Consider the following 23,594-nt stretch of genomic DNA (forward strand, 5'->3'; position numbering starts at 1 on the left):
TCTTTTTTTTTTCTTTTAGCATAATTCCCTAGGGATACATCCAACTTGTTGCAGGCATCAACAGGTTGCTCCTTTTTTCCTCCCTCCCCCTCCCGCTCCTCCTGCTCTGCAGTTTTTGCTGTCTGTGTCCATTTGCTGTATGATCTTCTGTATCTGTTCCTCTTTTTATCTTCTCTTTTCATTTTTCTTCTCTAAGATTCACTGGGATTTGATCCTGGGTACCTTTGATGTGGAGAGAGGTTCCCTGTCAATTCCTCAGTTCCTGGTCTCTGCTGTGCTTCACCTTGACTCTCCCCTTCATCTCTCTGTTGTTGCGTCATCATCTTGCTGCGTGGCTCCCTTGCGCGGGCACTGGCTCACCACATGGGCACGTGGCTCACTGCGTGGGCACTCACATGGACACTTGGCTTGCCTCACAGACACTCGGCTTGCCATGCAGGCACTGGCTCACCACGTAGGCGTGCTTTCTTTCTTTATTTTTTATTTCTTTTTTAACCAGGAGACCCCAGAGATCGAACTAGTGTCCTCCCATATGGTAGGTGGAAGCCCTATTACTTGAGCCACATCCGCTCCCAGTTTGCTCTTTTTATTGGTGAGTAGTGCTCTGTGATATGGGCTGCTGAGTAGTATTCCAGTGATGAAACAGTAAGGACATTTTGGTTGTTTACAGTTTTGGATTTTTAGGAAAAAGCTATGAATAATTGTGTACAGATTTTTTTGGTGGATATAACTTTTCATTTTTTATTGAATACCTAGGAGTGTAATTGCTGGGTCATTCGGTAAGTGTATGTTTAGTTTTTTGAGAAAAAAACAAACATTTTTACAGAGTGGCTGTACTATTTTATACTTCCACCAGCAATGTATGAAAGATCCAGTTTCTGCGCATCCTCACTAGCATTTAGTGTATCATTACTATTTTTTTTACTTGTTATTTTATTTTTTCTTTATTTTTAAAGAAACTTTAGAGTATATAAATGTTACATAAAAAATATAGGGGATTCCCATCTAGCCTCCCACACTTTTCCCCATTAGCAATGTCTTTCATTAGTGTGGTGTATTTGTTACAATTGATGAGCACATATTGAAGCGTTGCTACTAACCATGGTCTATAGTTTTACATTATGACTTCCATTTTGCTCCACACAATTTTATAGGTTTTGACAAAACGTATAATGGCCTGTATCCGTCATTGCAATATCATGAGGACAATTCCAGTGTCCCAAAAATGTCCCATGTTACTCCTGTTCTTCCCTCTCCCTCCCCTCAAGACTTCTGGTGACCACCGCCTTTATAGCAATGTCACAAGTTCTTCCATTGCTAGAATAGTAATAAGTTTAGTCCATAGTTGCATCCCCCTTCTGTCTGTTCATTCCTCAATCTTCTGGATTTGGGGATAGTGATGCCCACTCTGCTTCTGGTTGAGAGGGGGCTTAGAGCCTATGGGCAGATGAATGGAACAGCCTTGATTGCAGTCGTAGAGTCTTTGATTTTTTGGGATGAGTGTTGTCCATCATCGTTCTTTTGTTCGTTGTCCTGGGTGAGTCTGATGACCTGGAGAGGAGGTGTTGTCTGCAGCTCTGCTGAGGTTCAGGGCTCAGCCGGCACATGAACAGCTGGAAGAGTTAAGCCTCTGGGACAGATATTCAATGGGTAATTACAGGTTCAAATCAAAGCGGCAGGCGAACCATGTGACTTTTTAAAAATTTTAGCTTTTTTGATTGGTGTATCATGATATCTCATCATGGTCTTAATTTGCATTTCCCTGATGGCTAGTGATGTTGAACATCTTTTCATTGTTTGTTTTTATAATGTTTGCATTTTGAAAGTTCTTTGTATATTCTAGGTATTAGTCCTATGTCAGATATGTAGTTTATAACTATTTTCCCCCAGGTGTAGTTTGTCTTTCCATTCTCTCAACAGGGTTTTTCATGGAGCAAAAGTTTTTTTATTTTGATGAAGTCCAACATCAGTATTTTTATATTACAAAAAAAAAAAAAAAAATCATCCTTTTAGTGTCATGTCCAAGAACTCTTCACCAAGCCCTAGGTCCTGAAGAATTTTTCCTATGTTATCTTCCAAAGTTTCATAGTTTTACATTTTACATTTAAATCTGTGGTCCAGTTTGAGTTCATTTTTGCTAAGGTTTGTAGGTTGAGGTTTTGCTCTGCCTGTGAATATTGGACAGGTGTAACAAATTTCGGTCACTGTTGGACTGTCCTTCCTCCAGTGACTAGTTTTGCACTTTGGTCAAAATCAGTTGGCTCTCCTTATGGGGGACTGTTTCTCTAGCCCAGCCTTGGCGTTTCTGAGTTGCCTGCTTGGTCAGCTCCCAATCTGGGATACAGAAGGCAAAACGAACCCCCGAGAACTCACCACGACCTCACCAGAGGTCTGCGTTCCTCTCTCCATTTTCAGTCTTCTAGTATTTGTTCTAAAAATAGTATCTGGAGTTTTTAGTTGTACTTAGTGGGAGAATACGGAAAAGTGCGTCTCTTCCATCTTTCCAGAAGCAGAAGACAGCGAGTGTAGTGATTAAAACCCCATCTCCTATGAGGATCTGTTCTGTGCTCCCCCCACCCCAACGCTTCCCTTCAAAACCACTGGACTCACAGATCTTCAAGGTAATTTTCTCTCTCTCTATTTTAACCTTATGGCTGGCCGTTTCCTGCTACTCGTTGCTTGCAGAGTCTGTCGGCAGCAGAACGGCTCCCTTTGGGCGCTGCTGTCACTGTTGGCATCCAGGGAATCCATGAACGGCTACTTCCTCCTCCTCTGCGTCCATGCCCACGTCCAGCAAAGTGCCCTCATGTTCTTCAGGAAGCCTAGAGAACTGGCATTGTAAAAAACATCTTTCTGATGACTGTCCTCATGGCCCTGAAATTTTCAAGTATGTTGCAGATAAAATTGAATTCCTTTCCTTCTAGAAAAATGGAATAATTATAGAGAGTAGGTTAGGCTCGGGCAGCTGAAATACTGGCATCTGCCCAGCTAGACCGATAACAAATTGCAGCTCACACACACTCATCTCATCTGTCGTTTAATGGAGGCTTTCTGTACCCAAACAACTTAGAAAAGCTGTCTGTGTTGTTAGACTGCCTTGATGAAATTCTTGTCAACTGGCAAAGAACAATTACCAAAACATTCAGCAATTGGTTGCTTGTTGTTTGATTATGGCTAGTTCCCCAAATTTTGTATAGTTTATAGCAGGAAATACTTTCAAGTTACCATAAAAATGACAATGCTCAAAAAGAACTGGTCAAGAAAAAACAAAGAGGGAAACGGACTTGGCCCAGTGGTTAGGGCGTCCGTCTACCACATGGGAGGTCCGTGGTTCAAACCCCGGGCCTCCTTGACCCGTGTGGAGCTGGCCCATGCGCAGTGCTGATGTGCACAAGGAGTGCCCTGCCACACAGGGGTGTCCCCTGCGTAGGGGAGCCCCACGTGCAAGGAGTGCGTCCCGTAAAGAGAGCCGCCCAGCACGAAAGAAAGTGCAGCCTGCCCAGGAATGGCGCCACCCACACTTCCCATGCCTCTAACGACAACAGAAACTGACAAAGAAACAAGACCCAGCAAACAGAACAGAGAACAGACAACGGGGGGAGGGTGGGGGAATTAAATAAATAAATAAATCTTAAAAAAAAAAAGAAAAGAAAAGAAAAAACAAAGAGAGGAGCTCAGTGATCACGCTGTTCTCAGTTCAGAAAGACAGCTTGCGGTGCCTTTAAACTGCAGAGCCCTTGATTTCCCTTCATTAATATGCATTCTCTAAATTGGTTTCAGGAGTATGAGACCATGTGTCTTTAAACTTACTTGAGAATTTAGCTGTGGCCATAGATTTGAAAGCAAGACCTTTAAGAAAAAAAGGCATGCTCTGTAGAAGCAGTGTCTGATATTTGTCATTTGCAGTTTTCATTAAATGCTCATTTTCAGCCTGAAGTTAGTCTTGAGATGAAGGAATATAACTGCATAAAAATGACTGCTTAGACAAATTTTAGGTTCAAGATTAATCAATTGCCCTGTGTTAGCACCTGTTCCCTCAGTGTCGCTGAGGGGATGCGATCAGGGAAGGTAGAGAGGGCCAGAGCAGAACCGTGGCGCAGATGGGATTTAACAGATGGCTGGAGGAAGGGGGGGAGGCAGAGGGGAAGCGGCCTTGAGCTGGGGAAGCCTGGGCGTGGGAGTCCTGGGGGAGAGCAGTTCAGGAAGGGAGGTGGCCTGCGGGGAAGAGGGCCATTCTGGGCTGGAATGGGGGCCCCTGGCTAGGCTCATAGCTGACGGGGTTTCCCAGGGAGATGCAAGTGAGATGGAATAAAGCAGGGCCTGGGCATCCAGGGCCGGGGACTGTGGGTGGGGGTGGCGTGAGGGCGACATTGCCTGTCTTCTCCTCAGAGACAAATGGGAAGGAATGGGATGTGGGTTGGGAATGACAATTCAGAGAAATTTTCCTTAAGAGAGGACCAGCTGTTGCAAGGCCCGCTGTAGGATAGCCTCGATTTTGGTAACGGATGGAAAGATGGTCTTTGTGCTGCCTCGCCCGGTGCTGACTCAGGGATGATACTTGAGGAATGTCTGTCAAATGACTTAGTGAGTGAATGAGTGAATGAGCAGAGGCTGGAGGTGGGTGGAAAATTCCTTTTCTCTTCCCAGCACCACCATTTCTCCTTCCCACTGGCCAATTGGTGGATCCCTGAGGATAAGGACTGGGTAGTGGGAGCATTTTACTGGGCAGGAGAGAGTGATCTCGAGTGTGTCTCCTTCTGAAAAACTGGGTCTGTTTCTGCTGTTGTTGAAACTGTTGGTAGAGATGCGTGTGGCTCTTCTCCACTTGCCCTTGGAGGCTGGGAGATCTTGCACTCAGGTTTCTTAGAGCATTTGGTGCATTGTCAGGTAATGGGTCGACATTTCTCATCTGAACACATATATGACAATATTTAATGCCAATAAGCCAGACCGGTTCCAAGAACAAAGGCACTCTGCTTTTTTAGAGGGCTTCTTATCATTAAATACACTAGCAAGACCTTTGTCCCAAGCCTTTCATTTGCTTCTTAGCAATATAGCAATCATGCAACTTGCTATATTTGTTGCTTTAATGAGAGTTACTGAGCACCTCCTGTGCAGCTGCACTGGGCTGGCAGTGCTGGAGAGGGCGGGCCAGCTCTCTTCAGATTCCTGCAGTCTCACAGCAGTTACCGAGGCCAGTTGCCAGGTGAGGAAGGTGAGGCCAGAGAGATGAGTCCAGGCTCTGCAGCCAGTCATGGCAGAGCTTGGGCCTGCTGACCCTCTGCTCCCGACAGCCAATTTGGGAAGATGAACAAAACTTGAGGACTTCAAGAAGAAGCTGTAAATTACTCCAGTAACTTCCAACACTAACTACAATATCCTCCGACTGTAACTCTCCAGACTCCACAGGTTAAGGACCATCCTTCACAAAATTCTCTTTCAGACAGCTGCAAACTCAGGAGTCCCCAAAGCCACCCTCCTTTCTGACATCCAGGCCACAAATTCAGGGGTGCCCACCATACCTTCAGGTTCGATATTTTGCTGGAACGACTCACAGAACTCCAGAAAGCACGGTATTTACAATTACAGTTTTGTTATAGCAAAAAGGGATCCAAATCAGAAGAAGCCAAAAGAAGAGATGCCAGGGTGAGGTCTGAGAAGGTGGGAAATGCAAACGTCCGTGTTCTCTCTCAGAAGCTTTGACACTTTGCCCTCTGGCACATCAGCGAATATTATCAATCACGGAAGCCCTCCGAGCTTTGAATGTCCAGAATTTCTGCAGGAGGCCCGTTGTGCAGGCACCACTGATTAAGTCAGTGCCCACATGTTTGAGCTCCAATTCCAGCCTCCCTTCCCTCCCTGGAGGCCAGGAGGCCAGGCTGATATGACCTGGCTGAGAGCCCCAGCCCCCGAATCACGTAATTGGTCATTCTGGTGTGACGCCCACGCCCCCCACCTCTACCAGTGAGGCTGACCCTACCTTGTTGCCTCCTGGTAGCATAAACTCTCAGGTGTGGACTGGTGCCCACCATGAGTAGCAAAAGACACTCTATCAGGGAAAGTTCCAAAGCAGGACAACCGCCAGATCTTTTTTTGTGAGCCAAATTCTTTACTACGTACAGGGCCAAGTGGCCTGTGTTGGGCCCTAAATGAGGAAGGGGGGGCTGGGGCTCGAATCCTGTCCCCCACCAAGGCCTCTTCACAACCCTGGTCCTATGGTGGGAGCCCGTTTGTAAGTGGGACCTTGAAGACGCCTGAGGGGGAGTGGGCCTCAGCCCAGTGTGGCTGCAGTCGCTGTAAGTAAAGGACTGTGGACGTGGAGGGAGAAGCCACTAGGAGCAGCCAGAACCCGGAAGAGAAAGGAGAAGGTGCCACAGTGTGCATTGCCATGTAATGGTAAAGCCAGGGTACCCCAAGATTGCCAGCCAGCTGGAAGATACTGACTGTGGGAGGAGGCAAGCCTCTAGTCTCTGAAACCGCGAGCCAAAAAATTCCTGTTGTATCAGCCAGGAAGCCAAGACTTCCTTAGTATTTGAGACTCAGTAGGGCAGGAGGAGCAGGGAGGTCTAGTTTCCCCTGTCACTCCCTGGTGGCCTGGGTGGCAGATGGATTCTGCCCTCACCAGGTGGGGAAGGGAGCCTGGTGGTTCCCGGAGGCCCTGGTGCTCCAGGGGTCACCCTGCTTATCTCAGCCTGCGCTAGGCATTGGCCAAGCACGTTCCCTGCATTGTCTCGTTTAGTCCTTGCATCCATTCTAGGATTTGGAGCCCTTTTACTAATGTTTTAGTTTTCTATTGCTGTATAACAAATTGCCCCGAAACTTGGTAGCTTGGGATGATGGCGAGTGCTGCCTCGCTGTTTGAGGGCTGGGGCTGGAGGTGGCCTTAGCTGGTCCTCTTGCTCAGGGTCTCTTGTCGGGCTGCAGTCAAGGCCAGGGCTGAGTTCTCATCTGAAGGCTCCATGGGATAGAACCTGTCTCCAGACCGTGGGTTTTGGCCACTGACTGAAGGCCAGTCCCTTGCTGGCTGTTTACGGCAACCTCCCTCCGTTCCCTGCCACATGGACCTCTCAGCTGGGCAGCTCACAGCATAGCAGCCAGCTCTGCAGGATGAAAGGGAGAGCCAGAGAATGCCCATGATGGGAACCACATGCCCAAAGTGACATCCCACCACTTCTGCTGCATTCTGTTTATGAGAAGCAAGTCTCGGTCCATCCCACCCTCGGGAGAGGAGTGCATCAGCCCGTGAGCACCACGAGGCGGGCGGGTTTGGGGCCGGCTTAGGGCTGCCCACAAGCAGCCGTCGCTAACAAGGAACACGGGCTAGATTGGCCAGCTCCTAGGGGGACCTGAGCCCTGGCAGCCTGACTCCGGGACCCCCACTCTGTTCTTTACCCACAGGCAAAGCAGCCCCCACGCCCTTTTGCTCTCAGTAAGGGTATCCCGCCTGGCCTCACAGCCGATGGTCCTGACTGTGACCTACCCAGAAGGCCCCGTGGCTCTGCCAGGGCCTTCCTTTCAGGATCTGGGTTGTAGAGCTGGTTCTGCCGAGACCCGCTGAGGTCGCCCAGAGCCCTGTTGGTGGCTGTGCTGGTTGCCCCTCGTGGTGACCCTGGGGCACTTGTTTGCGGCACTGTCTCTGGGTCCCTTGAGCTCCACTGGGTGCCTCTCGACATGGCTCCCAAAAGCCTGCCAGGTGTACTAGTCCCTGCTGCTGTCGCCTCAACTCTGGTTCTTCTTTTGGCTTCAAACCATTTCCAAGAACTATAAAACCAAGCTGTCTTTCTAATTCCCAAAGTAACACAAGGTTACTGTACAAAATCAGTGGAGTGCTGAAAAAAAGGTTTAAATACTTTAAAAAAATTACTTGTGGTCAGAGGCACCCCAAGACAATCCCGTTTCTATATTGGCATTTTGTGTGATACTCTTTTTTTTTATTGGAACCATAAAATATTTACAATTTTATATCAAATATTGTGTTCCCATGTCATTAAAAATTATAAATAGTATTTGTGCAAGTCAAAGATATATTTAAACTGTTTCATTTGTTCTAACTTTAGTGCCAATTGTATAGATTTTCAGATGGAAAGACAACTACGTAATTCAGGTTTACATGTCTTTCACTCTTTGTGGTGAGTATTTGATTCATTCGGTTCTCTTTGCTTGAGTAAACCCGGCATGAAAATCTTAGAAAACATAAGTTGGGGGGTGACATTGAGAGGAAGAAATCATTTGCCGTGTGTCGAAAGACAAATTGGTGTCAGATTTGCAGGTTATACCATTTTATTTGGAACACCAAAAGTTTTGCTGCAGCAAAGAAGCTGGACCACTTGCAAAAACTGAAGCAGCTTCAAGCTCCTATGCATAGCATGTAATTCTTACAGACATGAAAAGGAAGTTAGCTTGACTCCTACTGATTGAATGGGGGTTTGTCTCCTGCAGGGGTGGGATTAGGGCAGGGGGGCTTCATTTCGTATCAGGTCAATGTGGTGAGCCAGGGGCTCGATTGGCTATCTGGGTCCACCATCGTGGTGGGGATTTCAGATTTCAAAAGACATCAAGAAGAAACTCAAGAAGGCATTCAGAGAGAAGTAGGGCCTGGGGTTTGGGGCTCTGAGGGGTCCCAGGGCTGGCTCTATGTAATTTGGTCACGTCTTGCAATCTGGGTCCTCGTTTTGCCTCTTAACAGCCATGTGACCTTAAACAAGTTACTTTGAGTCTCAATTCTCAGATTTGGGAAGTGATATTCCATTCATCCAACAAGGATTAAGCAGCCACTGTACCAATTACTGTTCTAGGCACTTGGAATACAGCAGTGAGGGGAAAAAAAGACAAGTCCTGTCCTTTACAGAGGGACAAAGGCAGACAATATACATAATACGTAAGTAAATAGTGTGGTATGTTAGAAGGCCCTAAGTGCTCTGGAAAGCAGAGCAGAGTAAGAGCAGCGCAGGTGGGCTGCGCTGAACTGCAGTTTTCAGCGGGGCCAGCAAACCCACTTTGGTAACCACGGTAACTGCCTCCTGGGTTGTAGTGAGAACTACACACACAAGGCCCAGTCCTGGGCAAGCCCCTTCACTTTTAGCTAGAGTTACGACTGCGACTTACCTTCCTAAGGGTACTTACTGGGCGTTCCCTTACCGAGAAGGCCAGCCTCCACCCAGCTCACCTGCCCTGACCCCCTTGGAGCCGGGGGCCGGAGCCAGCGTGGCTGCCAGCTGCCCTTCCCAGGCACTGGTTCACCCCCCGCTGCCCCTGGGCGCTGGCTCCTTCCACCCCCCGGAGCTGGGCAGCTCTGCTGAGCCGCTCACGTCCCGAGGGGCAGTCTGCTGATCTGAACGCGGCACCCCCAGTGCCTGCTCTGTGAGCCAGCGTGGGAGTGAGAGGAGAGCTGCAGGGAAGCGCCGCAGGGCAGTGTCGGCCGTGTCCAGGCGTCGCTGGGCCTTGTGAGCCACTCGAGGGTTTGTTCAAGGCGGGGAGGACCAGCCAGATGCAGTGCCCACTGGGCCTTCGTTCTCAGTCCCTCCTCCCCGAGGGTCGACTAGAGCACCAGGGGGGAGCTCGTCATCCTCCCACGGCCTCCTCCTCCGAGGCCCGGGGGGCACGTGCCCCTGGGGGGCATCCTGCAGTCGCCCTGCCAAGAGAAGTGAGCTGTCAGGAAGCTGGTGGTTTTGAGCAACTGGTCATTTGGCACCGAGAGTTTGCCAAATCAGTTTTTTTGTGTCTGTTGCCATGAAGGTGCCCTTAGAAGGGTTATTTCTTACTGTTTTCTTGTTGAGTTTATTTTGTGGAAACCAAGAGAGTGACGATCAAATCTAAGAGGCAAGAGAAGGTTGGGCGGGGGCTGAGCTGGCCGTGCAGGGAGGGTGTGAATCGTGCACGATCACCGAGAGACCCTCTTAGTGTGGTGTGCCGGGTGCCTCTGTTGCAGCAAAGCCAGGGGTTCTGAGCGGCAGAAAAATCCAGACGGCATTCGGAGAGGCGGGGGAACAGATTTACTACACACAGGCACAGAGGAAAATTAATCTCCAGATTCTGAACCCCGTTTTTCAGTTTTTATAGGTTTATATGGGATTTTATGCGGACTAGCATGGCCCTCACTCTTTGGCTAATTTTGCAAGCGGGATTACAGAAGCAGAATACAGGTGCAAGGTTATGCTCTCGCGGGCTAATTTCCAGAAGTGGGGGGCAGCAGTGACTCGTTAGATAATTTTCTGCAAGGTTTTGCTTTTTATTTCTCAGCACCTCATGAAAAGTGTCGCGGGTTAAATCGTGTCACTCCTGTAGAAGCTGCTTTAGGTTTTGTGGAGATGTAGGGCAGGAGGCCTGTCTCCTGCAGTGCTGGGGAGGGAGGATATGGCTTCTTCGCAGCCCCGCTTGCTCCTTCAGCTCCTGGAGGTGGGACCCAGGCATCCCTTAAATTGGACTTTTAAAGCTCGATCCCCAAGGCGGCCGAGCTTGAGCTCCAGCTCCAGGTTTAGAGGACTCGTGCGTGGCTCTAAGCGTCCTAAGCCGGGCAGATTTCCTCTTGAGCAGCGATCTGTGGCCTGGAACTTGACCTGTCACCAGCAGGGAACCTCGGGGCAGACTGGATGTGTTGGGGTTAAAAGAAAGCCTCACACATAAAGAGAATCACAGCATGACCCTGAGCCCAGGGCATCTGGGCCTGTGCTGCGCCTACAGAATCCCTCCCCTGCAGGGCAGAGAGCCTGCCAGGGAATACAGGCAAGGTCAAGGATAAAGGCAAGGTCATCGTCGAAAGTATCCTTTGGATCTGTTGCAACAAAGAGAAAATGCACCTTAAAAAAGCGGGGTGCGGTCTCCAGGATCCTGTGTTTGGGAGGAGGCGGCCCAGGGTGAGTGGGAGAGGGGTGCACGCCGTCCCCGGATGTGAGGCTGGCCGTGGCTCACCTCTTCCTGGGTTTATTTGCCAGTGTTCAGGGCTCCGGAATGATAAACATGTCCGCTCGGGGTTTTTGTTTGTTTGGCTTTGTTTTTAAATTCTTGGTGTAAACTGAGCTGTAATGGTGCGCTGTCCATTAAACCCACGGTGACTGGTCTGAGCTGTTCTGTGACCCGGGCACTCACTGTCAGACATCCCTGGACCACGACACCAAGGCCCAGCCAGACCCTGCCAGGGCAGGGGGGCGGGCAGGGGGCGGCCTGGTGGCCGGGGTCAGTTGCCCACAGAGGTGCCCGGGACCCGTCTCGTGGGAGTTTCCCCATCTGGGTCCCTTGTCTTTGTCTTTCTTTTTTTTTTTTTTTAAGATTTATTTATTTATTTAATTCCCCCCCTCCCCGGTTGTCGGTTGTCTGTTCTGTGTCTTTTTGCTGCGTCTTGTTTCTTTGTCCGCTTCTGTTGTCGTCAGCGGCACGGGAAGTGTGGGCGGCGCCATTCCTGGGCAGGTTGCACTTTCTTTCGCGCTGGGCGGCTCTCCTTAGGGGCGCACTCCTTGCACGTGGGGGGACACCCCTGTGTGGCACGGCACTCCTTGCGCGCATCAGCACTGCGCGTGGGCCAGCTCCACACGGGACAAGGAGGCCCGGGGTGTGAACCGCGGACCTCCCATGTGGTAGACGGACGCCCTAACCACTGGGCCAAGTCCGCTTCCCCCTTGTCTTTGTCTTTCACTCGTAAACACTATCTCTTTTTAGTCAGAAAGCCAGCATTTGGTAAGAAATAGTAGTAGTAGGCTAGTTTCCGACTGGTTTGCCTTGTCCTGGGCATCTGACCGGGCCTCAGGCCTCCTTGGGCCGGGCCTGCCCCTCCAGCCAAGGCAGGGAAGGACAAGCCCAGCCCCCGCCCGGGCGCCCCGGGTGGTGCCTGACGTGCTTTATGTATTTCACCCTCCCAACAGCAAACCCAAGGGTGGGTTCACTACCCTTTCTAGGGCGTGAGGGGCTGAAGTACGAAGGGACGTCGACCAGGAGACTTGACCGCCCCCTCTCAGCAGCGACCGGACCAGGGAAGTCTGGCTCACCGCCTGCTACAGTCCCAGGAAGCTGGCGTGACCACAGCGGGCGTCCCTGGGGCCACACTCCAGTCCCTGCACCAGGACTGGATCAATCCCTGACCGCTCCCTAAATCAGCTTCCTCAGTCTTCAGCCGAAGAGGGCCAAATGTGTCCCCGGCCACGGCCTCCCGTCAGGACACCGAGGTCCCCCTTCTCCCCCTCCAGAGCTTCCCTCCTGCTGTGGCAAGCACTGCATAAAGAGCATTGATATGGGCTTTCTCCCTTTATTTCCACAGTGGGGAAAATTGTTCTCCAGAACTCTCTGGAATTTTGTTTTCTAAGTAGAAACAAAGCTAGCAATGACAGAGGACTGTTGTGGGCCCCGGCAGCCTCCGGGTGGCCGGGTGGCCTCTGACGCGCGCCCTGGAGCGAGGACTGCTCTCTGCAGGAAGGTGTCTGGTTGGGGTGCTTCCCCCCAGATCGGGCTGGTTTACACCGGGACCCAAGGAGGCCGCTGTAGCCAGGCCCCCTTGGACTTTGTCCTGGAACGTGAGACTGCAGAGTGGAGGAGTGAGGGGCCAGAAGCGGCCGCTTGGGCTCTCGCGCGCTGGACTGTGCCTTCTAGAGCTCAGGGGGATGTAGAGGTTGGCACCTCCGGACGGATCTGTGCGGAGTGGGCCCAGTTGTGCTTGCCTTTGGGGCCCTAAGCTTTGAATTCCCCGGCTTTCTGGATTTAAAACCATCGGCGCTTCCCAAATCTACTGAAAGAGACAGATGTACATATCCAAGAAGCACAGCGCACTCCACTGGTCATAAACCCCAACAGGCCCACCCCAAGACATATACTTGTCAAATTATCCAATGCTCAAGACAAAGAAAAAATTCTAAAAGCAGCAAGAGAAAAGAAAACCATCACATACAAGGGAAACTCCATAAGATTAAGTGCTGATTTCTCATCTGAAACGATGGAGGCAAGAAGGCAGTGGTATGATATAGTCAAGGTACTAAAGGAAAAAAATTTCCAACCAAGAATACTCTATCCAGCTAAACTAGCATTCAAAAATGATGGAGAGTTCAAAATATTCACAGATAAACAGAAACTGAAAGAGTATATCAACAAGAAACCTCCCCTTCAAGAAATTCTTAAGGGAGTTCTGCAGGAAGAAAGGAAAAAACAGGACAGTCAGAGATGGAGGAGAGTGTAAAAGCAACAAGAAAGACAAAAATAGAAGGGGAAAATAAAATAATACAAACAAAATATAACAAACACAAATCCAACCAAAATATGGCTACCATAAATAACTCTCTAAACGTAATAACACTGAATGTCAACGGATTAAACTCACCTATCAAAAGATTCAGACTGGGACACTGGATAAGGAAATACGACCCATCTATATGCTGCCTACAAGAGACACATCTTAGACCCAGAGACTCATGGAGGTTGAAAGTGAATGGCTGGAAAACAATCATACAAGCAAACAACAACCAAAAAAAGGCAGGAGTAGCTATATTAACATCAGACAAAATAGACTTTAAATGCGAAACAATTGTGAGAGACAAAGAAGGATACTATATTTTAGTGAAAGGGAAAATCTGTCAAGAAGATCGAACAATCATAAATATTTATGCTCCTAACAAGGGCGCCTCTAAATATGTGAGGCAAATGCTGGAAAAACTAAGTGAAAGAATAGATGCATCTACAATTATAGTGGGGGATTTTAATACACCACTATCAACTCTGGACAGAACATCTCAAAAGAGAATCACTAAAGAAACAAAACATTTGAACAGTATATTAGAAGAGCTGGATCTAATAGACATATATAGATCATTACACCCAAACGCAGCAGGATATACATTTTTCTCAAGCGCACATGGAACATTCTCCAAGATTGACCATATGCTAGGCCACAAAGAAAGGCTTAATGAACTCAGAAAGATCGAAATCATACAAAACAATATCTCTGACCATAGTGGAGTGAAGCTGGAAATTTGCAAGGGACAGAGACCCAGACTCCACACGACAATTTGGAAATTAAACAACACACTCTTAGAAAAACAGTGGGTCAAAGAGGAAATCTCAAAAGAAATCAATGACTACCTTGAAACAAATGATAATGATAACACAACATACCAAAATTTATGGGATGCAGCAAAAGCGGTACTGAGAGGGAAATTTATAGCCATAAATTCATATATCAAAAAAGAAGAAAGAGCAAAAATTGGAGAACTAACTGCACTTTTGACGGAATTAGAAAAACAACAACAAAGTAACCCAACAGGAAGAAGAAGGAAGGAAATAACAAAGATAAGAGCAGAACTAAATGAAATAGAAAATAAGAAAGCACTTGAAAAAATAAACAAGACCAAGAGCTGGTTTTTTGAGAAGATCAACAAAATTGACAAACCTTTAGCGAGACTAACAAAGAAAAAAAGAGAAAAGATGCAAATACACAAAATAAGAAATGAGAAAGGTGATATCACCACTGACCCCACAGAAATAAAGACTATCATAAGAGGATACTTTGAAAAACTATATTCCAACAAAAATGACAATTTAGAGGAAATGGACAAATTCCTAGAAACTCATAAGTAGCCCATACTGACGAAAGAAGAAATTGATGATCTTAACAAACCAATCATAAGCAAAGAGATAGAATCAGTCATTAAAAATCTCCCAACTAAGAAGAGCCCAGGGCCAGACGGCTTCACAGGTGAATTCTACAAAACATTCCGGAAAGAACTAACACCAATCCTGTTGAAACTATTCCAAAAAATCGAAACAGAAGGAACACTGCCTAATTCCTTCTATGATGCCAACATTACCCTAGTACCAAAGCCAAACAAAGACACCACAAGAAAGGAAAATTACAGACCAATTTCTCTAATGAACCTAGACGCAAAAATACTTAACAAAATACTTGCTAATCGTATTCAACAACACATTAAACAAATTATACACCATGACCAAGTGGGATTTATTCCAGGTATGCAAGGATGGTTCAACATAAGAAAATCAATCAATGTAATAAACCATATAAACAGACTGAGAGAAAAAAACCACATGATTATATCTATAGATGCAGAAAAGGCATTTGACAAAATACAGCACCCCTTCCTGATAAAAACACTCCAAAAGATCGGAATACAAGGAAACTTTTTGAACATGATAAAGAGTATATATGAAAAACCAAAAGCCAACATTGTTTACAATGGCGAAATCCTGAAATCCTTCCCTCTAAACTCAGGAACAAGACAAGGATGCCCATTGTCTCCGCTCCTATTTAACATTGTCTTGGAAGTACTTGCTCGAGCACTGAGACAAGAACCAGATATAAAAGGCATTCAAATTGGAAGGGAAGAAGTCAAAATTTCATTATTTGCAGATGACATGATCCTATATATAGAAAACCCTGAGAGATCTACAACAAAGCTCCTAGAACTCATAAATGAGTTTAGCAAAGTCGCAGGTTATAAGATCAATGCGCAAAAATCAGTAGCATTTCTGTACACCAATAATGAGCAAGATCAGGAGGAAATCAAGAAACAAATACCATTCACAATAGTAAATAAAAAAATCAAATACTTAGGAATAAATTTAACTAAAGAGGTAAAAAACTTATACATCGAGAACTATACAAGATTGTTCAAGGAAATCAAAGAAGACCTAAATAAATGGAAGAATATTCCCTGTTCATGGATAGGAAGACTGAATATTATTAAGATGTCTATCCTACCAAAACTGATCTACACTTTCAATGCAATCCCAATAAAAATCAACACAGCCTTCTTTAAGGAACTAGAAAAACTAACTATGAAATTTATTTGGAATAGAAAGAGGCCCCGAATAGCCAAAGACATATTGAAAAAGAAAAACGAAATAGGAGGAATCACACTTCCTGACTTCAAAACATACTACAAAGCTACAGTAGTGAAAACAGCATGGTACTGGCATAAGGAGAGACACACAGACCAATGGAATCGAATTGAAAGTTCAGATATAGAACCTCATGTATATAGCCATATAATATTCGATAAAGCCACCAAACCCTCTCAACTGGGAGAGATTGGCCTATTCAACAAATGGTGCCTGGAGAACTGGATAGCCATATGTAGAAGAATGAAAGAGGATTACCATCTCACACCTTATACAAAGATCAACTCAAGATGGATCAAAGACCTAAATATAAGAGCCAAGACCATAAAGACCTTAGAAAGCAGTGTAGGGAAACATCTACAGGACCTTGTAATAGGAAATGGCTTCATGAATATCACACCAAAAGCACGAGCAGCAAAAGAACAAATAGATAAACGGGACTACCTCAAAATTAAAGCCTTCTGCACCTCAAAGGAGTTTGTCAAGAAAGTAAAAAGGGAACCCACACAATGGGAGAAAATATTTGGCAACCATATATCTGATAAGAGACTTATAACTTGCATATATAAAGAACTCATATATCTTGAAAACAAAAAGATAAACAACCCATTTAAAAAATGGGAAAAAGACTTAAACAGACACTTCTCCAAAGAAGAAATACAAATGGCTAAAAAGCACATGAAAAAATGCTCCAAATCTCTAGCTATCAGGGAAATGCAAATCAAAACTACAATGAGATACCATCTTACTCCCATAAGATTGGCAGCCATGAAAAAAACAGTAGAATACAAGTGCTGGAGAGGATGTGAAGAAAGGGGAACACTCATCCATTGCTGGTGGGAATGCAGAAGGATCCAACCATTCTGGAAGACAGTTTGGCGGTTTCTCAAAAAATTATCCATAGATTTGCCATATGACCCAGCAATACCACTGCTGGGTATATACCCATCAGATCTGAAAACAAGGACACAAACCGATATATGTACACCAATGTTCATAGCAGCATTGTTCACTATCGCCAAAAGTTGGAATCAATCCAAATGTCCATCAACAGATGAGTGGATCAATAAAATGTGGTATATACACACAATGGAATACTACTCAGCTGTAAGAACCAATACACTACAATCGCACGTGATAACATGGATGAGCCTTGAGAATCTTATGTTGAGTGAAGCAACCTAGGCATTGAAGGACAAATACTATATGACCTCAATGATATGAAATAAGTTAACTGCCTCAGAGAGCCAGAGTCTGGAAAAGTGGCTTACAGGAAATCGGGGGGTGGAGGAAGGATGTGAGTTAATGTCTGCAGGGTTGGAATCTGTGATGAGCTGGCGGTAAGTATGAGCACAAAGAAGGGACAAAATGGGGGCAAGGGGTTACCTTTGGGTGGGGTTTTCTGGGTTTGAGGGGGGCTGGGGATGGGAAGAGGGGTAATATTGTCCAAGAAATAGGTGGGAGGGAGGGGCAACATACGAATATGGGAGAGTGTCAGAAGTTCGTTGAGAACTAAATGTTGAGTAAAATGTATTAAAGTATAAGTAGGAGGGTTACCTGGTTAGGACGCTCAGGGGATATGGTCTGATGCGTGACGGACTCCGGAGGGAATAGCTGAAGGCTCATTTTGCCAAGGTGGGTTCTACCATTGGGTGGGGTGGACCCATATCCTGGGGAAGACTAATGCCGTCGAATAGAGAGAACTGTATCTCTCGTGAGAAAGGACGGCTCCCAGGGTATTAGATTGGCAGGTGTTGTGGGCCCTAAGGGGAGGGGAAAATGGATGTGGAATGGATGGAACAAAGGTAAATAAGGGGGCAAAAGAGGAGTTATGTGAGAGTACACGAGGATGAATATAAAACAGCTAATATTACACCAAAAACATATAGGGGACGACAGACTAATAATGAAAACCATAAGACAAAACATAGGATAACTAAAAAATTTAGAAAACTGTACAGCCTAAAATATGGACCACATAGTAAGCACAAATGTCACCTTGTTTGAAAACTATAGTTTTGGAATCTGTACATCAGTTTCAGGAAATATGATATGAATAAGCTAAAAGATTATTGCTGTGCAAGGGAAAAGGTTTTATGGTGGATCTGGGGAAATACTGTATATTGTATATATGAATTTCGGTGATCTAAGACTCTTCTGAAGCTGACATTATGTTGGGATTCACTTTACGGGAAGTTTTGGATCACAGAGTGGTTCAACAATGGCAGCGGAGGAATACTGATATGGGATGTTATTGACAGGATATATATGGTTGACAGGGAGTTATACAGGGCATATGCCCAGGGTATATGGTAATGTCTATATATACTCGTAGTGGAAACAAAAACAACAGCTGGGGGGGTACTGGGCTCCTGGCCGGGGGGTCACTGTTGTGGGCCCTGGGAGAGCAGCGGCAATCCTCCAGGTGCAACGGCAAGAACCAGGAAGGAAGGAGGGCCCAACAGTGGGCTCGTGATACTAATGGTTACACTTTTGAGCCTATACACCTGCAATAAGAACAAGGCCTAGAGTAGCATTGTGCCTGGGGGTTTCCTCCTGACAGCCTTCATGTTACTCAAATGTGGCCACTCTCACAGCCAAACTCAGCGTGTAGATGCAATGCATTCCCCCCAGCGTGGGACACGACACCCGGGGATGAGCCTCCCTGGCACCGAGGGATCACTACCACATACCAGCTGAAGAAGCAACTAGAAAATGACCTTGAATTAAAGATTCAATGCAGAACAGCAGAATATACCTGTCTATATATAATAACATGACTTCGGGAAGCTGTTTGACCTAATGTAAGGGGGAAATGGAAAGGAGAAATGAGATTATAAGGCTGTGAGTCTCTAAAAAAGAGTCTGGAGGTTGTCAGAAGGAATATCCCTATGTACAACTGAACAGAGTCTAAGAGACAGATAAGGTAGATACAACCCCAGGTATTGGTTCTTTTGAGGGATAAAGAGACCCACGGGTTCTATGGTCATGGCAGAAGGGGTTCACTGCCATGACAGATAGCCCTTCTTTGGAGCTGGTGTTTCTGCGTGATGGAATTGGACTCAGAGGGGATCTCTTTTCACAAGACTTGCATGCTACTTTATTGGAATTGTAGTTGGTGCTGGGTTTAAGATATATGTAGGGGATTTGAATCTCTGGACTGATAATATGACACCCAGGCCCAGAGCCTCAACAGACTTCAGCTCCTACACTTTGATTTATTGGACTTACTCCACTCAGCTAACATGGAGTTGAAGAAGGTCAACCACCACAACATGGAGCCTAGAGTGTCTACAACTGGAAGCGGGAGGAGTGCATCTAGTACCCATGTGGAATCTAAGCCCTCACTTGACATAGATGTGCAATGGACACAACCAATCCAATGTCCACAGAGAAAATGTGGAATGGGTGTGGGAAAGGTAGCCATGGTGGCTGCTGGGTGTGGGGAACGGGAGGAAGAGATGAGATGTGGAGGCGTTTTCGGGACGTGGAGTTGTCCTGGATAGTGCTTCACGGACAATTACGGGACATTATAGATCCCCCCAGGGCCCACTGGATGGAACGTGAGAGAGTCTGGGCTATGATGTGGACCATTGACTATGGGGTGCAGTGATGCTCAGAGATGAACTTACCAGGTGCAATGGATGTGTCATGATGATGGGAGAGAGTGTTGCTGTGGGGGGAGTGGGGGGCGGGGGCGGTGGGGTTGAATGGGACCTCATATTTTTCATAATGTAATTAAAAAAAAATAAATAAATAATTAAAAAAAAAAAAACAAACCAGCGGGCGCTAACCTAGCCTTGGAGCATTCGGAAAACAGGGCAGAGGAAAGCACGGGCATGAAGGGGAGTTGGAACCCAGTGACAGCTTCCATCTAGTGTCTCTGGTGGCCCACAGTGGTGGGCAGAGGGAAGCCCCGTGCGCAGAAGCCCCCACTGGCTGCAGGGGGGCTGGGGCTGATTCCAGCCACAGCCTCCAGGCATTTATGTGTGCAACCGCTCTTTCACGGGACGGGATAAACTGATGTTGTATCAAGAAAAACTGCATGCCTCTCTACTTCCAAATAGGAAATTATGACATGAATTTTAATCCATGAGATTTTCCAAGTCAGACAACTTCTTGGAGGCATATGAAATCATTTAAAATTTAGATAGTAAAATGAATCACCCATTCCCAGTGTACAGCAGTATGCATGCTTTACAGGGTTCCAGAATTTCAGCTGCCGGCGGCCCAGATGACGCGGCTCTGCTCTGGTTGGACTCGGTGCCAGCCGAGAGTCCATGCTGGTGTTGCACTCCATGTCCCGGGGATGGTGCTGCCAGCGTGTGCCCGCTGCCTTCTAGCCCACCTGTGGTTACAGGCTCGGCCTAGAGCGGGCCCTTCCGCCCGGCGCGTCCTTGTCATGGAGGCTGGCCTGTGCGCTGCAAGCCGGCCTCCACCCACAGGCCCAGCAGCCCGCCTCCCAGTTGGGACAGCCAGAAGTGGGGAGAGGTGTGTGCTAACCCTGGGTCTGGGTTTTGGGTGAGAGGTCCAGGTGCCCAGTGAAAGCGGGGAAAGGGCATCTCAATTTCTCGCCAGTCGACTAAAGTAAAAGCTTTTAAGCAGTTTAATTCCAAAAAGATGTCTTTAATGACTTTGAGATGTGGCATTAGAAAACTAGAAGCAGCTGTTTGGTTTTGTTTGTTTGTGTGTTTGGTAAATCAGCAAATCTAGAGACGTTCCTGAAGGGGCCCGTGACTTTTTCGGGAAGTGCGTTTCTGAGCAGAGTCTGTCCCTAACCGTGGTTAGCGTGCTCGTGCAGCTGGACCACTGGTGTGCCTTGTCCGCTTCTGCGCTGATGCTCTGTCACTGAGTGGACATTACGGAGGGTTTGTGGTCAGCCCTGTGCACAGCAGCTGGGAACAAAATAGGCAGGAGAACAGTCCCTGTCCCCAGGGTGGCCCAGCCTCCCCTGGGCCGGTGAGTGGAGCAGTTCAGTGCTGTTAAAATGCGTTAATATAAGGTTGTCAGTGGTTGGAATAGTGGTGCTGAAGGCGTGTCTTCAGGCTGTATTATTTTTTTTAAATAAACTTTTAATTTTGAAATAATTTCAAACTTATAGGACAGTTACAAAAGCAGTATAAAACCCATACAGGGAACTAGGGCATGTCCCCCACCTGGATCCCCAGAGCCAGCTTTTAACAGTTTGCCACATTGTCCATCCATCCATCCATCCATCTTATCTCTATCCATCTATCTCTATCTATATTCTTGACATTTGGAAGAAGGTTGTTACATCTCATGCTCCTTGACACTTAATACTTCATGTCTTTTCCTAAGAGCAAGGATATCCACTTCTGTAACTACCTTAAGTACAGTTACCAAATTCAGAAAACTTACTCCAATAAATTAGAAATAGATTCCAATTTAGTCATATGTCCCAATAATGTCCTTTTGGGCATTTTCTCCTCCATTATTGATCAAGTCCAAGGTCATTAATGGCATCTAGTTGTTATTGTCTCTTTAGTTGCCTTTTTTTTTTTTTTCCTAATTGTGGAAACTTATATACAACGTAAACTTTCCCGTTCAAACTCCTCCCAAGTATAAAATTAACTGGGATTAACCACATTCACAATGTTGTTCTGCCCTCACCTCCATCCATTTCCAGAACTTTCCTGTCTCCCCAAATGGAAGCGCTGCCCTCGTATGCATTACCTCCCTGTTCTCCCCACCCCAGCCTGTTCCAGCTGTTCATATAAGGAATCATGCAGTATCTGTTCCATTGTGTCTGACTTACTTCATTCAGCATGATTCTTCAGGGTTCATCCATGGACTAGTGTGTGTCAGAATGTCATTCCTTTTAATGGCTGAACAATAATTCATTGTATGAATATACGACATTTTGTTTCTCCATTTATCTGCCGATGGACTTTTGGGTTGCTTCTACCTTTCGGCTATTGTGAATAAAGTTGCAGTGGATGTTGGTGTTCACGTCCTTGCTTTCACTTATTTTGGATATACGCATGGAAGTGGGATTGTTCAGTCATATAATAGTTCTATGTTTAACTTTTTAAGGACCTGCCGAACTGGTTTCCACAGCAGCTGTACCATTTTATGTTCCCACCAGCAATGCACTGTGGTCCCTATTTTTCCACATTCACATCAGTACTTGTTACTTTCCCTTTTTTAATAATGGCCATTCTGGTGGGAATGAGGTTGTATCTCTTTGTGGTTTGATTTGCATTTCCCTCATGGCTCATGGTATTCAGCCTCTTTTCACGTGCGTATTGGTCATTTGTCTCTCTTTGGAGAGGTGTCTATTCCAGTACTTTTGGGCAAGGCTGTTTTTGACTGGCAGGTTATTTACTACCTCCTTTTTTGCAGGGGCAAGGTGAACCTAGTGATCAGAGTTGAGTTAACTTGCACTTTCAAAATTATTTTATAATGGTTATTATCCTGCTAATTTTACAAACTGCAAATAAAAGGACTCAGGAGTCTAACATAGGAAAAATAGCCCCTTGGGGGCCCAGGAAGTTTACCCCACGCCTTCCTCTGTCCCTCAGTTCCTACCACACATGTTCTCTGCCTTCTGGGCTTTAAGCTCTCGCATCATTTATTTTGTTTCATTTTATTTTTTTAAAGATTTATTTATTTCTCCCTCCTCCCTCCATTGTCTGCTCTCTCTGTCCATTTGCTATGTGTTCCTCCTTGTCTGCTTGTATTCTCATTAGGCAGCTCCAGGAACTGATCCTGGGACCTTCCAGAGTGGGAGAGAGGTGCTCAATCTCTTGCGCCGCCTCAGCTCCCTTGTCTGCTGCGTCTCTTATTGTCTCTCCTCTGTGTCTCTTTTTGTTCATCATCTTGCTGCGCCAGCGCTCTGCATGGGCCAGCACTCCTGTGCGGGGCAGCTCTCCTACGTGGGTCGGCACATCGCATGGGCCAGCACTCCTGTGCGGGGCAGCACTCCTACATGGGTCGGCACATCGCATGGGCCAGCACTCCTGTGCCGGGCAGCTCTCCTACGTGGGTCGGCACATCACAGGGGCCAGCACTCCTGTGCGGGGCAGCTCTCCTACATGGGTCGGCACATCGCATGGGCCAGCACTCCTGTGCCGGGCAGCTCTCCTACGTGGGTCGGCACATCGCAGGGGCCAGCACTCCTGTGCGGGGCAGCTCTCCTACGTGGGTCGGCACATCGCAGGGGCCAGCACTCCTGTGCCGGGCAGCTCTCCTACGTGGGTCGGCACATCGCATGGGCCAGCACTCCTGTGCGGGGCAGCTCTCCTATGTGGGTCGGCACATCGCATGGGCCAGCACTCCTGTGCGGGGCAGCTCTCCTACGTGGGTCGGCACATCGCATGGGCCAGCACTCCTGTGCGGGGCAGCTCTCCTACGTGGGTCGGCACATCGCATGGGCCAGCACTCCTGTGCGGGGCAGCTCTCCTACATGGGTCGGCACACTGCATGGGCCAGCACTCCGCGTGGGCCAGCTTGCCACACAGGCTACCTTGCCTTCACCGGGAGGCCCTGGGTATTGAACCCTGGACCACCTGTATTGTAAACAGGAGCCCAACTGCTTGAGCTACAACCATTTCCCTCTTTTATCATTTATTCATCTTAAGGAAAATGAAGTTGTTTGAACTTTTGATAGAAGTAAGCCATTAAAAGTCCACTTCAGATGGAGCCATTGGGAGTAGCCCCTGCCTTTCCTCCGTTGCTGTGTAAGCAATTGTGCTTTAGAAGTTAAGGAAGAGCACTAGAAAGGAAGCAAAATGACAGTGGGG

The 23,594-nt window shown here is 47.0% G+C and overlaps 1 protein-coding gene across 6 annotated transcripts in view; it reads left to right on the top strand.

Moving 5' to 3' along the window:
• The window catches only part of LARS2 (leucyl-tRNA synthetase 2, mitochondrial), a 165,811-nt gene that overhangs the window by 50,326 nt on the left and 91,891 nt on the right, over positions 1 to 23,594 (top strand). The gene's annotated exons all lie outside the window — the stretch shown is intronic.

This window comes from Dasypus novemcinctus, chromosome 26 (assembly GCF_030445035.2).
Source record: "Dasypus novemcinctus isolate mDasNov1 chromosome 26, mDasNov1.1.hap2, whole genome shotgun sequence".
NCBI lineage: Eukaryota > Metazoa > Chordata > Mammalia > Cingulata > Dasypodidae > Dasypus > Dasypus novemcinctus.